At 40.2% G+C, this 17208-nt stretch overlaps 1 long non-coding RNA gene across 1 annotated transcript; it reads left to right on the top strand.

Moving 5' to 3' along the window:
• The first annotated feature begins 7353 nt into the window (after positions 1–7353).
• Positions 7354–16911, top strand: LOC116653779. The gene is made up of 2 exons (XR_004308215.1): positions 7354–13133; positions 14579–16911. It is a non-coding gene; the product is annotated as an uncharacterized LOC116653779 (long non-coding RNA).
• Positions 16912–17208: the final 297 nt, after the last annotated feature.

Genomic DNA, 17208 nt, shown 5'->3' with positions numbered 1-17208 from the left:
CTTTTGGATAAATTGCAAAGCTGAGTTAGTTTGTAGAGTTTCTATTGGGGGGTGACTTCACGAGACATTAGAGTTCCTGTATCAATTGGAAACACTGAAGCAATTTAGTTAACATTTTAATTTTTCTTGGATTTATAATTGTTCTCATGTGTCAAGGGGTTGGTTTAAATGGCTAGGTTAAACTGGAAAAGCCAGCAACAAATCCAATCAAGTGAATATCTTTCAGTTTCAATGGCTTTTCCTCTCCTTGTTTCAAGCCCAGAAGGAGGCCTTAAAGTTGATGAGAAGATAAATTCAATTATACTTAAAGCTGACTTTGGCTCTTAGCTCTCATACTACCTTTCCCCATCTTTACCATCCATCCTATTGCAATCGTTTAAATTTGCCCCAATAGTAGTTTGCCTATTAGCTTTGCTAATGAATTTACAAGTGCAAAAGACCACTTGCAGGGCTGTCCTAAACATAATGAATGTAATTATTTAGCACAAAACCAGGGCAGCATCTTTTTCTCTCTTGACAAGAATAATTCTTTATTCTCTCATTAGCTATGTGCCTTGGTCTCAGTAAACTAGTTATTGACCTGCTCATTTAAGGAGCTTCACTCTAAACGCTTCTTCCCTTATTTAACTCAGACAAGTTCCTATAATTTCCCCTCACCATGCAGTGCTAGCCTGTAAAATGTAACCATTGTTCATTTGTTGTGAAGAAAGCTGGAAGACAGGAAGCTATTCTTAGATGGATGCTCAGACTCCCAAGCCCTGCTTGCTTGTCCCTGGTTATAATGGATACAAAGCTGTATGGGGCTTAGTAGACATCATGTAAACTCTATAGGAAATCTGAGCCAATGAATCATGGAGACAGACCCCTACTGAGCATTGTGTGTCTGAACAGACTGCAAATAGATAGAAAAGCAGCTTAAACAAGTGGCTTTCATATGACAAGAATGCATAAATTAGAAATGAATTGAGAGTATCTGTTGTTTTAAGGCTGTTGGATTTTTACTTTCAGTGCTATTGCGCTGTTGTAACAAACCACTAATTGCTCTGGCTGCACTGGGGACTGATGCAGGATGTTTTGTATTTGCATGGTTTCCTTCACTCTACATGTTTTGTGCAGGATCATGTGGGCTGATGCATTAGCCCAGTGGTGCCATTCTCAGCTGCTCCCTTATCATGGACTGACAGCTGGGGAATCCTTGGAGGCTCCTGCCTGGAGCATGGCACCTGGAGAAAGCTCAGTACAACAATGTCAGAGCTTTCCAGGGATGATTTGCCTCCCAGCCAGGGTGCGCAGGTCTGCTCTGTGGTTGCTGTCCCGTGATGGAAGAGTCTATTTCCATCTGAAGATACACCCACCATGGCCTCAGCAGCAGAAGACATTTTCTGTGATCTGTGGCTGTGGATGGAGGCAGTCAGGGAATAAAGCATCACTGGGATCATTGGCTCCATGCAGTGACTAACCATAGATTTGCTGCTTGTTTTTTTGACTATTTTCTGGCTTTTTTTTTTTTAGTGCCATTTTTGTAAAATTTACCATTTCCTAAGAAGAAATATCCTGTCTATAATTGTTCACAGATTGCGATAATCATCTGTGGGCAGATGGCCCATAGTCTGTGGTCCAGCAATAGTATGAAAGAGATAGACAGCAGCCCTTGGTTATGTTTATAAATACTGGCACTGCAGCACTGATGTTTCTTGTAGCTCAGTGTGGGCTGCGTCATGTCCTGCTGCTACCATCTCTGTTCTCCTCTGACTCATTTGTGCCAGCAGCCCATGTGAGGTCCGTGACTATGTCTCCTCTGAATGTCCCCAGTGTGTTGGTAGCGGCACTGCCTTGCTTGTGTGGGCTGGTACCACTTCAGCCCTAGTATAAAGGAGGCTATAGGGAAGGGTCCGTGGGGTCTCCGACTTGCCAGACACTTGATAGTGCCCTGCACCTCTGCTGACGAATTGAGTGTCATATCTACCACTGCCCCAGCCAAAATGCACTTCAGTTTCATGTAGAATGCCTGTGAGGTCCTGCAGTGTGCAGGCCCTGGTAGCAGTGGTGGGGAGTGTGGACAGCTCGGCATACACATTACGTGTAGTGACTGCAGTGTGTCTGTGTTATTTCACCTGGAAAGGGGGATTGCACAGCATCATGTAAAAAAGCATCAAATGTTGTTTTAGAAGTGCATATAAATTCCAGGCCTACTCACTGCAGAAATTCAGTGCAAGTTATTCATACTTAAAAAGGGAAAATAAGGTGCTGTATTTTAGCTGCCTCATTTTCTCAAAATTATTCTTAAAAATCTACTGTTTTTAATAGAAAAGCTTTTAGGGCAAGCATTTGCTATGAGGCAGCTTACTTGCAAGATGTTTTTCCATTTCTCCTTGGTAGATTCAGAAAATAACTGCTTTATTTTAGCCTAGCGTTTGTCTGTTTGAATGTAATTGCGCTGCAAAAACTTAGCAATAAACACCTTCACCTTAGGGAAAGCTGGTTAACAATTTCATAGCATTTTTATGTTTGAATAATGATGCTTTAATATATCTTTTATTGACTGTAATTTCCACTATCCTTAAAAGAACAACTTAGCTTCACAGTGGGTGAATTCTGAACTAAAAAAGAGACAAATTAAGAAGAAGTCTGTTGGCAGCAGAGAATGGCAGCAGGACAAATTGGTGTTACTAAAAAGTATTGTTCAAAGCAGCAAGGTCTTCAGCCTGAGATTTAGAAGGTTTTGTGGCTTAATTTTGTTCAGAAGCGTTAAATCACAGCTTCCTTGGGTTCTGTTGGTGTGTGTAAGGCTCACAACTGATTGTGTGGATGAGCTCTGGCTTCACGGTCACAGCTCATGGAGTTGCCCTGGGCTGTGTGGCTCTGTGGAAATACGGGAGATGTGCACATATAAAAAGGGTGTACTGGGCAGTGGATCAGTCCCTGATACTCTGGAGGAGTTGAAAAAATAGAGATGCTGAGGAAATTGCAGGAAAGCCTCATTACTTCTTGACTTGCTGTTCCCTGAGAGGCAGAACTAGTTTTGTATAGAGGTGTTCTGCTAACGGCACCAAGTTTCAGTTGTAACAGAGGCAGCTGACATGAAGGCAGCATGTATGGAACGCAATCCCCTCCTGTCCTTGGCTTGGTGAGCGTGCTTCCGTGGCACCGTGCTTTTATAGCCTGTCTGTATGTTTCTAGTTCTGGTAGCTGCTCTTTGCAGATCTTCATAAGTAATGAAACATAGGCAAATAAAAGAAGCAAAGAGATCACAGTCTCTGAATCCTTCCTACAGATCTTACTCAAGTCACTGTTTCTCTATGAGAAATGATCTGACAGTGAAATATTATATTGCAAATTGCAAGGGGAAGATTAATATGTCTATTGCCTTGGTGAGTTTTCTTATTATATCGTTAGTGTTGAGACCTTATGTTTAGCTTGTTTTCAGAGATTTGATATTACTCAAAGAAATATGAGGTTAGTTTGATTTCATGAGTGTGCTCATAGACTGGTCTTTAATGCAGGTTTATTACATTTATTTATCTGCATTTAAACAAAATCAGCTATATATCGAGTGATCATTTATAACATAGTTACTGCACTCTCAAATAAAAGTAATCACTGAAATTCAGAGAAGGACAAAACGCTGTGTGTGTGTTAGGAAACAGTGCTCTTCTGAGGTCTGTGAGTGCAAGATAGAAGAGTGAGAATGTATTCCCCGAGATTTATATTTGAAATTTGAACACAAAAGATGAAGGGCCTGAAATCATTTTTACTTCTAGAGGAAATGTCCTTTTTGAGGGTTAAGGTGCAAGCTGTTTCTTCATCTCTAGCAGTGGGCTTTGCCTCCCACCCACTAAGAGAAGAAAGTGCCCTGCGACACTGCGCAGACCTTTGGTGAAGTTGCCTCTTTCAGTTGCACTTCAGGAAGCCTTTTCTTGTTCCAGCTTGTGAGGCTCTTGGGAAGTCTCATTGGAACTGTTATTTCAGCCTCATTGTCCACCTCTGGTGTGCTATGTGAGCTGGGACCCTCCATATAGCAGCAAACACAGGCATGCGTGTCCGCCGTCGCAGGCACCACGTTACTTAGTGCTGAGTGGAAAGCGAGACAAAAAGCCCTGTAATCACAAAGGCTTATGCTGTGTGCTCTGCAATAACCTTGAATCTGTGATTTATTTTCTTTTCTGCAGATACATATTTGTATCTAAGCCTGTCCTTTCAAGCTTCTCTCACTAGATTGATCAATTCTTGGCATACCAAGAGAAGGGGGTCATCAGGGCAAGGAGGAGGAGCCCAAATCACAGGATTATACAACGCATAAACACTTTAAGAGTCAGTAAGTGAACGCAGCATGCTTTGCTCCAATACTCATCAAACAGAAAGAAGAATCTGTGTCAGCATGCTGTAGGATGATCATTAATTTTTAATAGCGTTAATGTTTATTAGTGACAGATGATTGACTTTAAGTGCCTTACAAATAATAAATAAATGATGTGGATTTGGGGCATCTGCCTCAGATTTGTTTGCAAAGCCAGTGGAGCTAACCTTCACGGTTTTAGAGGAGTGTTGCTTCGATTCCTGAACATATGCCATGGCACAAACTGTACGACTTCTCAGATTTTAGCTCTGATAAGTCTGGAAGGCCTCTCTGGCACCTTTCTGAGCTCACATCGATTGTTTGGGGGCTCAGGGTGACAGAGAAGCTACTTGCAGCTATTTTGGCTAATGCGGGACCACTGGAAGGTGCATTATTCACTCTGAGACTCTGCAGGATTTCATAACACTTAAACACCTGTGTCCATCAAACAAAACACACAGGATCTCAGCTAGAGCCATTCTTGACTTTGTAATTTCATTGAGTGACAGTTTAATATCTATTTATTTTCACATCTGACTCCAGTAGAGACAGGCTGGTATCCTGAATGTCAGGATATTATGCTGACAACTGTGTTTTTACATTACTATAAGAAAAAAAAAAGAAGAAAAAAAAAAAAAGAAGATTCTTCATAAGTAAAGTGGCTCTTTTCAAGTACGGCAACCATAATAAAGACCAAAGACACTTCATACTAGATTGGTAGTAACTAGCGATAGGTTATGTGTACATATTTATAGAGGAACAAGGGCACTCTGGATTTAGACTTCCGTGCAATCTGTCTCTTATAGTATGAAATGTTATCTAATTATATTGTTTAAAAAGCTGGAATGACTGCCTTTACCATGGATTCTCATAAATAGCAGTATTTTTTTGAGGAGGAAATGTTTAAAATTGGACTCATTTTGATCAAAGTTTTCTTGCTTTCTAAACAGAAACAAGTGATTTCTCCCATCCCAATTGTGCAATATTGAAACTCCTTAAGAAAATGTTTCAAGAGAAACATGCATGTTTCACCAATATTCAGGGGAAAGAGAACTGCTTCCATGTTGGGTGCTGGCCAAGTGGCTGATGACTCTGTGATAATGTTCTCCAGATGTGAGGTAGTGAAACCAGACCAAAATGGATGTTTCTAACTTACTGTCATTCAGTGCGTACTATATAAGCAGAAAATTTGTATTCAATTCCACTTTAGTTCAATGGATTGTGATTAATATTGTAATTATCTTGATTCACAGAACTTTTTAGACCCAACTCTTCTGGGTTTTCTCAGAGCACAGTGCTACATATCAGCCCTAATTACACGGTGTATCTGACAGGGAGCTGCTCTGTAATCACACACAGTTGCATTCCCCGAACTACTGGATGCTATGACAGTGAGGAAGGAACACAACAGCATTTGGTAATAATAAGAGTTCCAGGCACTGAAATTAAATCCCATCTTATCTAGGGAAAAAATATGGTCTTTTGGTGTTGGGAGTGGATTTCTGCATTGCGGTCTCAGGAATGCTTGCCCAAAATCCACCCTAATTGAAACTTGGTTGCTGCACATTTCTTGGGCCTGTTGTGGACCAACAGCATAGCTTGTGTTTCCTCTGGTGCTGTCTGGGTGCAACCACCTCACTGTCATCAGCCACCCAGATGTCTTCAAAACACAGCCCTCTGGCTGACATTGGCATACCTTGCTACCATGGTACTGTGCCAATAAAGACTTATGTGGACTCACCTTGGTGATCAGAGGTAAAGAGGAACAATACGATGGCCCGTTTTTAGGCACATAACCAGCAGGGTGAGATTTTGCAACTTAAAAGCAAGGATTTCTGCACAGCTAATCAAAGGGGCAATATATTAAGCGCTGGTAAATCTTGATGCTCTACTTATATTTACCAGTGTCAAGAGTATAGCAAGGACAAATGGGAATCTCACATGGTCCTAATGTTCCTATTTATATACACATAAAATAGAACAAGGTTTTAAAAGCTAATGCAATTTTCTATTATAACGATACCCTTAATAACAATATGGTTTCACTGCAGAGGTATAAACAAATATAATAGAGAATGAGTTAATGCTATAAAACAGATGCATTGTTTTTGGAATTTGAAGGACACTTGCCAGAAAGCATTTACCAACTTATGCAGTCTGCAGCAAATGAAATAAAAACTTAGCTTCTGCTGTTGCCTGGATATAATGTATTTATTGTGCAGTTTTCTTATCACTGTGGATTTCTAATGTAATTAGTTGTTTATGTTGTCTGGTGAACGATATACGACATAGAGTTTACTAGAACTTACCAAGCAAATGTTGGAATCAGAAAAAGGATAATACGCTTTTTTAATCCATTGAAAGATGCAGCACTGATAAATGATGCGTTTCTACAGTAGCTCTACAGCCACAGTGTTAGATACGCTGTGATTATCTCTTGCTTTTTATTGAAGTCTTCTGTTTTGATTTTGCATATTCTTTGCTGCCAGCTGAATTGAAATGAACAGTAATATCCAATTAAAAATTAAGTTTGTCTGCCTTAGATTACTAATGTTAAAAATATTGCAGATGAAGCTAGAATTGACCTGAACCTAAAACACATCCTATGAGCATGTTGTAACCACAATGTATTTATAGAAAATATTATGGACTTTATTTTTTAAATTAGTCTTTCCCTCTTATTACTTAATCTGTCCTTTCTATCTTTGCATCTTTAGCTCTAGCTGTAACTGTAGCACACTAGCATTCCCACAAGAGGAGCTGTTTTGGTTGCTTTTGCTTCAGTTCTTTGCTGTCTCTGCATGTTCTACTATTAACCATTTAACTGCATATTGTAGCATAAGTGACCATGTCATTCTATTTTTTTATGGAAGCCTATAAGAAGGGCCATGTAAATGTGTTCCTGAATGGTATTTATTACCGAACTTTTTCTTACCATGTCTTCATTTATCTGTATTTTTGATATGTGAGCAATCTGCACTGGTTTACACATGTGATGAACTGCAGCTAGTGCAGAGCATCCCTGTGCCCCTGGGGCCACGTCTGCTCTCTGGGACTCCCACTTGCCTCCCTCTGGGGCTGTAGGATGCCTGAAGAAAGGGACTTGCCTGCCCATGTGATCGCTGGGCTATGGTGTGTATTGCCCAGGGACAGGTGGATTCACAGAGTATAAAGAGACGCTGCAGGGTAAGAAAAGCAGGGTTGTCCTGTTTTCAACTGTGGCAGTTGATTGTCTTGTGCCTTGAAGGATTGCTTGTGCATTTGCTGTCATGGCTGACCGTTTCAGTTGAAAGGCATCAGATTGTGAACTTCTCTCCTCCTCCTTACTCCTGCTTTATGTAGGCTGGTGGAGCATGCTGTGCCTTGCTGCCCTGGTAGATGACTGCAATAGAGACACGAGAGAAACAGTACGTATATCTGTACTTAAGTCCCTCTGCCTTCCCCTCCTTACCGGAATGGATTTTTTTTCTTCCTGGCGCTCCCAGTTGTCTTCATTTCACAGATTATCAAAGCAATACAGCACAGATGCTTTCTTTATTATAAAAAATGTGGTTAGGTATGTAAAATGTCAGTGTGGATGCTTCCTTTGCCTGTTTGATTCAGGTTTAAATCTCAGGCAGGGTATGTGATACCAACTTGCCTTGAGTGTAATAAGGAAGTAATTACTCAGCTGTTGGGAAAGGTCCTGATATCACTGAAGATAACTGGAATGTCCAGGCAATATCTTGCTATTATTTGAAATAGTGTCAAAATGTTTTTTTTCCCCCCAAATCTCACATTCAAATCACATGGAAATAATATGAGTTATCATAAAGAGTGATATGAGATAATTCTAAATGTCAGTTTAGCATATTTTAGCCCACTGGATCTTTAAACAGAGTTGAGTAACTCTTTCATGAAGTAAATGTCTTTTAGGTAAACTGAAAGGGACAATAATATTTAAAGGTCAGTTAACGTGGAGAGTTGATTCTAGTTATTGGTGTTAAAGATACAGCTGTATTACCTTTACACAACATTACCCCACAAATCCTTATTAAAATGTTGAGAGCAAACCACGTCTTTCCCTCCCTCCTTCCCTCCTGCCACGACTGCAAGATCTTTGGTTTGACTTTCTTTTTTTTTTATGTGTAACAGTTTTCTACCTTACGTTTCAGCCTCCCACATATGACATGAGCCACCCTGCAAACAACTGTTTAATAGTTTGGAGCTTCTTAGGAAATGGTAGTTGATTTCCATTTTTTATTTAAAGAAGAAATTGAAGTGTATTGTACAACTGTTTCTGCAGTTAATTGAAAGCAGGCAGTCTGTCTGCCCATCTATCTGCCAATCCATTCATGCCCAGTTGGCATTAATAGCCTGAAAAATGCAACGATTCATGGGCTCACAAGCACCCCAGCACTACTGTGCCAAGGATCTGCTGGCAGGGTGTCCCAGTGCCATGGCATTGCCTAAAAAGGGGGCTGTGGGACTCTGCTTTGGATTCCCCTGCCCCTAACTCTGTTGCCTTGCCTTATGCTCAAGTTGCACTCTGCCCAGGTAGGCTGGCCCCTGCCAGCTTAGCCACCTCTTTTTCAGAAGCTGGTGAGTATGGAAGACGAACAGCTGACTGCTTGGGCAGAAGGTTTGATCTGTGTTGGAGCGTGTGCCTGGATGCTGCTCTTTGCTGAACTCTGTCTTCTTGTTACGAGCCGGTCCTGGGTCATGAGTGGTGAGTAGTTGGTGCCCTGCATTCCCTGATGGGGAATGCAGTGTGTGGTTGGTGAGATAGTTTCCAAGGACAGACTGCTGGCTGGCAGATATTTTTTCCTACATCTCCTCAAAAAGAAAATATAGTTTCTATTTACACCAAACCAGAAAGATAAAGCAGAGCAGGCAAAATAGTTTTCTGTGAGCTCTGGCTTTGGTGGGGTGTACAAGTGCTATTTTGTCATCACTTGCTACTTGTAGAAGCCAAGGTTTGGTAAGCAGTGCTATTTGAGGTGGGCTATTTAAGGAGGAAGCAATTTCAACATAACAGCACTGCCTAAAAACTTCATACTTTGTGTTGTGTTGTACTTTAAGAAAATGAATTTGTTGTTTGTTGCCATTGGGTAGGTACTGTTAAGGAGTGGAGCAAAATGCTTGTATCTCACCAGGAGAGAGAGTGCTGCCTCAGAACTGGACCCATGGGCATGGCCAGCACCCAGCCCTGCTCATGGGCCTTCTGGTGTGAGCTGGGAGCACAGCGGGCCCTCGGTGCCCTGTGTGGGCTGGGCACTGGTGAGAGCAGGCAGTGGGTGGGTGGCATGGTGCACACTGGGAGCTGAAGGGTCTCACTACTCCTTCTTCCTGGTAAGTGATCTGCCCCCTGCCCTCTAGATGTGAGGAAGAAAATGAGAATAAAGAGTTGAAATGCTTTTATTTGTGAAACACTAACTTTCTGTAATATATATTCAAAAGCAGATACTCATTTAAAGGTTATATTTAATATAGTGCCGCAACAGTTTTTCTATTTTATTATTATTTTCTTATACATCTTTCCACTTTCTGAGGCAATGCTCCAGTGACTACTGCAATATAATAGCTGCTTTCTCTCTCAGTACACAATTTGACAGCATTTATTCTTTCCTTCAGTGAACATAATTACTTCACATATGGAACCTGTGATAGCCTACAGGCATCTGAGAGAAACCAGAATCATACAATCTGTCCCCTTTGTGAGCTTAATTTACATTCACAAGTGTCATTTTAATAGTGCTGGCAACATGTAGGATAAAAATTACAGGTCAGCCGCAGCATGTCACGGGGAACTGTGCTTAAGTCAATAACATGGTATTATTACATTCTGGATAATTTTACAAGGTAGATCTCACAGGAGGAATTTGACCCCTATTTCTTTAGTTTTCTGCCTTTTTGTTTCCTCCATAAAGTAATTCATTTAGAAATGGATGTTGCAGAGCTGCAAACATGTTGACGTGGAGGTTAGTCAGTAGTAGGCATTTCCAAATCTGAAAGCAACACCTTTCCCTTGCAGTAACTTCTCGCAGCAGTTACACCACGCATCTGGCATATTTTAAATTATATACTGTTAATTACTATTATTATGTTGATCTATATAATAAAAATACCAAGGGTCATAGTCTTCTGCCTTTCAATTTCATACAGTTAGTAGAAGTTTTGGTTTTCTGCATTGGGTTAGTTTCTAGCCAAGTTGTGCAGCATCAGACTAGGCATTTTACAGACATTTTACTGGAGAAAAACAGCAAGCGTCACAGAGACATGTTGTGTACAGAGCTATGTAGAACACCTTATTTCAATTGTATTTTTTATAATGTCTGAAAATAATATCTAATTACTCATCATGGCGTCTGTAATATAAATAGAGATGTGATAAGCAATCTAGTAGTGCAACAACTGATTGTTTTTGGTTAAAAAAAAATCAGTTTGTGTATAGAGCCAAATCCAAATCAATCTCAATTATCATTACTGAATTTTTTTTCTTAAAAACAGAAAAACCAACAAAACAAAAATCAGCAAACATACATTACTGCAGTTTAAATACATTTTCAATTTGTTTAGAGGAATTGCTCAAAGACTTGCATAGTATGACTATAGTAGTCTGATATACAGAAAGTCCATGTATGTACAGACAGGGAAAATACATTTCCAGATGCATCCCTATGTGCAGGCGTACCCACACATGCTCACTCTCTGAGTCATGCATTCATTCTCTCTCCCTGAAGCCTGCATCCTTTTCTTGCTGTAAGCATTTTTACTCACTCAAGAAACATGGGGGAAAAACGATCTTTTATTTAATTATGCGTTTTTATATCATCAACAGTGATGGAATACTGAGCACAGAACCCTATTTCTAATTAAAAGCCAAACAAATGAAAAACTCAAAATAGTTTATTCCTTTGAAGAGGCTAGAAAGATGGTACTCGGATGTTCATCTACTAAAAAGTGTGACAAACCACCAGCAAGGAATTGGAATGACCTCCATTGTATTTTCTTGGTGAGCTGTCTGCTGAAGTATTCTGCCCAGGAAAAAGCTGGTCAAACATTCAAGTAGGTTCAAAAGATTGGAATAAATGGTGTGAGATCTGATAAATATTTTTCTGCAGTGAGAGCCAGGTCAGTCTATTAACTTGACTATGTAAGTGCGTATGTACAGCTACCTTGTCCTCCTTCTCCTTTGGATTCTCTCTTCTCTCCCATCTGACTTTACGGGTTATTACTTGTTTGATCAACGGTCACCATATCTAGTTTTCCTATTTTGGAAAGGAAAAAAATGAAAAGGTTTACAGATGAGATTTTACAAACAGGAGAAAACCAACTATGAGGCTCTGTCTGTGGTGGTGATATGCTGGCCTGTGGGCATCATCTGTTGCTGCTTCTTTAGCAAAGTGAGTTGATCATTATGGTTCTGCTGCCAGCACAGACCCCCTCTCGCATTAAGAGGGCCATGTGCTGGACTGGGCATGCAGAATCCAGTGGGGTTTGCCAGGCAGTTCTGCCCTGTTGCCTGCTCTGCCTATTGTGACAAGCATGAAAGCTGTGATTAGAACGGGTGGTCATTCATATTGTATTTTTTGAGAGATGGATCAAGAAAAAATCTACAGATTATGCATATGCCATTTTAATTTATCAGAGTGGATGAGGCTGAATAGACGCTGAAGTTAATATACTTTTTAAAAAGATGAAGTTCTTTTTTCTCCAAAACTGACATGCAGTCTTATTTCCTTTAGTTCTCCTCCTCCAAAAACAGAAACAACAAAAAACCCAACCCTGCCAAGATCTTGCCTCTGATTTGTTCATAAATATAATATCAAACACCTCTTCTCTGCCTCTGATGTACATTAGAGAGTCCACGTGCCACTGTGCTGATTCATCTGGAGGATGCCCTGCCTGCAAGTGGCTCTGCACAGTGTGGGACAGGAGAGGAATCTGATAGCAAGAACGGCAGAGGTGACAGCATAATAATGAAGGATTTTTTCCCCTCACACCACTTCTTGTTATTTATTCTTCTCTCCATGTTCCCCTTGGTTATTTCTTTTCCTGAAATGAAAATAACCCAGCAAGAAAGCAATGTTTCCACTCCCATCATTATTTTAGGCAAGAAACACTAGGCATGCTTTTTTTTCTTTATTTAAAGTGCAAACTGATAGTTGATTATTCACCAGTGTTTTTTTGGAGAAATAAGGCTTGTTAACTGTGGTGCCATTGTTAATGATACGATGATAACCCTGTGTCATCACTGCTTGATTTATCAATGTCTAAAGGATTATTTTGCTGAAAAACTTACTATGGCTCTTTTGTTTTGGAGCTGACTTTGTATATGAATGAACTTATGTGTGAATTTGTATGAAAATAAGGAATGCAACTGGTAAGATGCTTCCGCTTTTTTGAGATTTTGACTGCGTTATAACATAGAAACTGTAGCCTTGATGTTCTGTGCTTTAAAGCAGCGTGCTTCAAAGAGGAGTGTTGTAATTAAGAGCAGTTCAGCTACAAACATCCTACGCCTTGCATCTATTTACTCCCTTACAGGTTTCTGATTCACTTATCTCATCTCCATGCTTCTTTCTGCAGTGCTGTTCCTGGCAGACTTCCCTTCCCAACACAGATGTGTGCTGCGATCCCCAGTCTGCTGCCCAGCACCCTGCAACCCTTTGCTGCTTCCCAAGAGACCGTGACATGAAGCTAACCATGGACTTGCTGTCACTTGCACTGTACTCATAAATGGTGATGTTTGCAGCAACGTGCCACCAGTGCCACATCTTATCCCCTTCTACCTAAGTCTTCTGGTCTGGTGAATGTAAGTACTGTGCACAACCAGCTACACCATAGTACACTTTTAATCCTACTGCCTTTTGTGTGGGTGTCGTGGATCTGTGATAGGTTGAAGCCCCACACAGTGCAGCAGGAGCATTGTATCTGAGTGTGCTGTGTCACCCTGGCTCTGAGGGAAAGGGGCCAGTGGGATTCCCTGAATTTAATTTAACAAAGGTGTCTGAGGTTGGCAGTCCTGCCTCAGCTCAGAGCTGCTGTGGGTGCTTCTGGCTCCCACAGGGCTCTTTGGAAACGCAGATGCTTTCCAGCATTAGGTCCACAGTGGGTGGTTTGTAGTGTTAAATACAGCTCATGAGGATGAAATCATGTAGATAAAAGGAATAAAGCTCCTTCTTCTGGCTGAGCCCCTTGGATCATATCATCTCTTGAGAAATCACCTTATTCTGCTATGGTCAGAGGTGGGGAAGCACATTTTAGGGTCAGGTAAGAGCCCCTTATGTGGGCTATGGCCATTTATCCATCAATAAAATATGAATGCCCGCCATGGCAACCCTGGTGGCACATGGTGCACATGTTACCTTTGAGGCCACCAGTGCCTGACACAGGCAGAGCCCCAAAGGAAGCCTCACAAGCATACGCAGGCCATTTGTGTTCCCCCAGTGTGGTGTGAGAGGTGATGCAGCATGCTGTGCACCACCCTGACACCCAGACCAGCTACCCCATGGGCTTCCCCTGAGCTCTGATCCCTGCTTGGCCTGCAGGAAGAGCAAACTGTTCCGCAGTGCCTCGTTCCTTTAAGAGGTCCCAGGGGTGCTGAACAAAATCTTCTACTAACCTTCAGTTACCCCTAGAGCAGGCCCATCATCACAAGCAGGTTTTAATCAGAAACACTGTGTATTTGCCTCCTGCAAAGGAGCTGCTCTGCTGTGTGAAATCTGAAACAAAATGTTTATTGAGGAAGCATTAGATAAGTCACAGATTAATTACGATTGTCAGGTATTATTCATCTATAATAAGAGTGAATTCTTCACTCAAGATTCATAGCAAAATAACATTGTTTTTCAAATAGAAGTAATTTAAATTGAAGTAAGACCTTCTAATGCCACCATCTGTACAAGTAAATTACTTTCAGAGTAATTAAATATGCATATCTGGGCTGTGTACTGTACTGATGAACCAAGTTTTATGGATGCAATATGTTTATAAATCCCTTAGGTATTAAAGATGAAGAATCCATAGCATTTTGCATTCATATAACCATGAATAAGAAAAAAATATTTTGTCTGTTGCATAATTTTGGGGAATATATTTTTATTAACTTTTCCTAGTTAATTAATATTTTTTGCCAAATAGCAAGTATGATCACCATATTTATTAGTCTGACATTTCACGGAGACTTAAGGCTCCATAAGATATTTTAAGGTTGTATGTGTGAATTTATGATTGTGACACACTCGCTTATCTTTGCAGGTTCCCAGGAAGCAGAGCAACACGGTGAAACTGAAATCATTATGTTGACTGAATTTGTTACTGCTGGACTCGCCCCACCATGAAATAGCACTGTGCAGCCAATTGGGATTCATGGTCACAGCCCTTTATTGGATCATCAGGGTTTATAGTCCATAACAAATACAAATACAGAAAGGAACAATAACAGTTTGATACATCTGACCTATTATCCCACCTTACCAGACTCTGTCTGTGTCATGAGTACCAAAATAGTGACTGGCTGAATGCTTTCTAAGGGCTTTCTGTTGTACAGACAGATGGGAGAATTATGTAGGAAATAGAAGCTGAGCCTCCAAACACAGTGCTCTTGGCATAGTCTTTGGTGACTAAAAACTACCCTTACGCTTGCAGCACGTCGTGATTTATGTAAAGTAGGGGTTTGTAGGGAATCTTGGGAACTTTGCTGGAAGCATCTGAACACTGCAGAAATGTTTGGTTTAAGAAATAACTGAAGATTGTTCTGTGGAGTACTTCAGAAGAAACCTGAAATCCCAGCAGATCGTCCCTCTTGAAACAGCAAGTATGACTGACTGCCTGCCACCAAAATGCAAGAGCAAACTCAAGCATAAAAACATACAGTTGGCACAACCTTTGTTTGCAAGTCAGCCACCCTCTACTGCACGACTTGGCTGATCTTTACATATTTTGTGTCAATCTATCATTTCACCTTCTCTAGAGCTATCACTGAGAGACCAAACATTTTTTTTTTATTATTATTTTTTTTTTAATTAGGCTTTTCTAGCAGAGTTGAGATTTAAAAGAAAGCAAAGCAGGAATTTGGGTGTGGACAAGCTTGGCGAATCCTTGAGAAATGTGTTTTTGCTGATAACTGTGTGGAATTGCTCCTAGGAGAGCTGTATATAAAAGATTTTTATAGTACCTTTGAGCAGACCTGATTTTTGGGTCAAGGTTTGACCCATAATAGACAATATAAACAATTTATACAATCATACTTAGAGCTTTAAGGCAGTGGAGTACAGGTTGCAATTTAAGTGTACTGTAGAACAGCAGCACCAGGACAGGAAAGCATGTGAAAGTAATTCTGCATATTCAGAAGCTGAAACACAGATTTTTGGGTTCTGAATGTTTGCATGCATGTGACCACTTTGATTCACATTCAGGTTTATGCTAAAAAATTCTCAGATCAGATCAGCATTGTTAGGGTAAAGTAGAACAATTTCCAATAATTTGGAAACTGACCTTTCAGTGTATTTGAAAATGACATTGTAGGACAAGAACATAAAAATCTTCATGTCTTCCTGTGTCTTGGGTGCCCCATAGTTCTCACAGAGGCAGGAGCATTTTTTTCCATACCCTTTTCCCCCCATTTAGCTCCTAGGTACTTAGACAAAATTGAGTAAAGAAGCCTTTACCTAAGAACCTTTTTACTGGTTGCCATGCTTTTAAAGCTTTAAAAGCTTTTGCTGAAAAGGTGCCTATTTTCTTATCACTTTTTTTTCCCCTCCAGAAAAAGGGCATCATTTGAAGTTCTTTTTTGGCAGCTGTATTTCATCACGATACATTATGTCAGGGCACATCAGTCACATGAAGATTTTATGGGGAAAAAAACATATCCTTTTAGATGCCCCTCTCTGCAGCCCCCTTAAAACAGTGTTTTTTCAAGAAACTCTTCAACTATCAACAGCATTATGATACTTGAAACATCATGGGTGTAATGGCTTCATCTTACTCAATTATATAAATGCTACTTAAAGAAGGAATATAGAATTTTACATGGAGAATTTAGTCATTCAAAAAAAGAAAAAAAAAAGACCATTTTCATCTTTTACTGGTGTTTACTTTTCAATGCTGGGGAAGGGCTCCTCCTGTTCCTGTGCCGTTCCTTATTTTACCATAAAATGAAAAACATTCTGAATTCAAATGAAAATGAGGTACCTTGATGAAAGTGGGCTTCAGGTGTTGCACACTAAGCATTGTACATTTCTGTTTGCTCTGATCCTCCAGCACACATAAGATTTCACCTCTTCACCTTTGAACAAGATTGCACTAACTTTGATCTTTTCAATTTTGTTCAACTCCAGGGAAGGAGCAGCTACTTGAAACATGTTATCATTTAGATGTTCAGAGTTTCTTTAAAAAAAAAGAAAGAAAAAAAGAAAAAAAAAGAAAGCTGTACCATGAACTAAAAGCTGTAGATTTTTAACTTGAGTAGCAGCTTTTGTAGCCGGCATGCTATGCTTTAACATCAAAAGCTATCTCTATATGTAGAACAAAACCAAACAAAATGCAGATTTTGAAAGCACTCGGAATTATTAAACATGAATTTCATTTTATGTAAACGTTTGTCTGCAGTAGCGACATTGTGATCCTTTCCCAGGTCAAAGCACAAGCTCTGTGTTCTTTCTTCTTTACTTATGGCATAAGTCTGTTATTGGAGGCTCTGTACTACTGTGATATTAATTCATGATAGTGACAGTTAATCTATTTTTATAACTGTTATTATCTGAGCAAAATAACAAATTCAGTTCTTCATTTTCTCTTCAAGTCTGAGAACACGTAACAGTGGGAGCAACGCTGAAGTATGATATTTTCAAGATCTCACACGGCTTAGCAGTAGTTTCTATAATGAT

The sequence above is a fragment of the Coturnix japonica genome, chromosome 8, assembly GCF_001577835.2.
Source record: "Coturnix japonica isolate 7356 chromosome 8, Coturnix japonica 2.1, whole genome shotgun sequence".
NCBI lineage: Eukaryota > Metazoa > Chordata > Aves > Galliformes > Phasianidae > Coturnix > Coturnix japonica.
The sequence above is the reverse complement of the archived record's forward strand: the minus strand, read 5'-3'. Positions and strand labels throughout refer to the sequence as shown.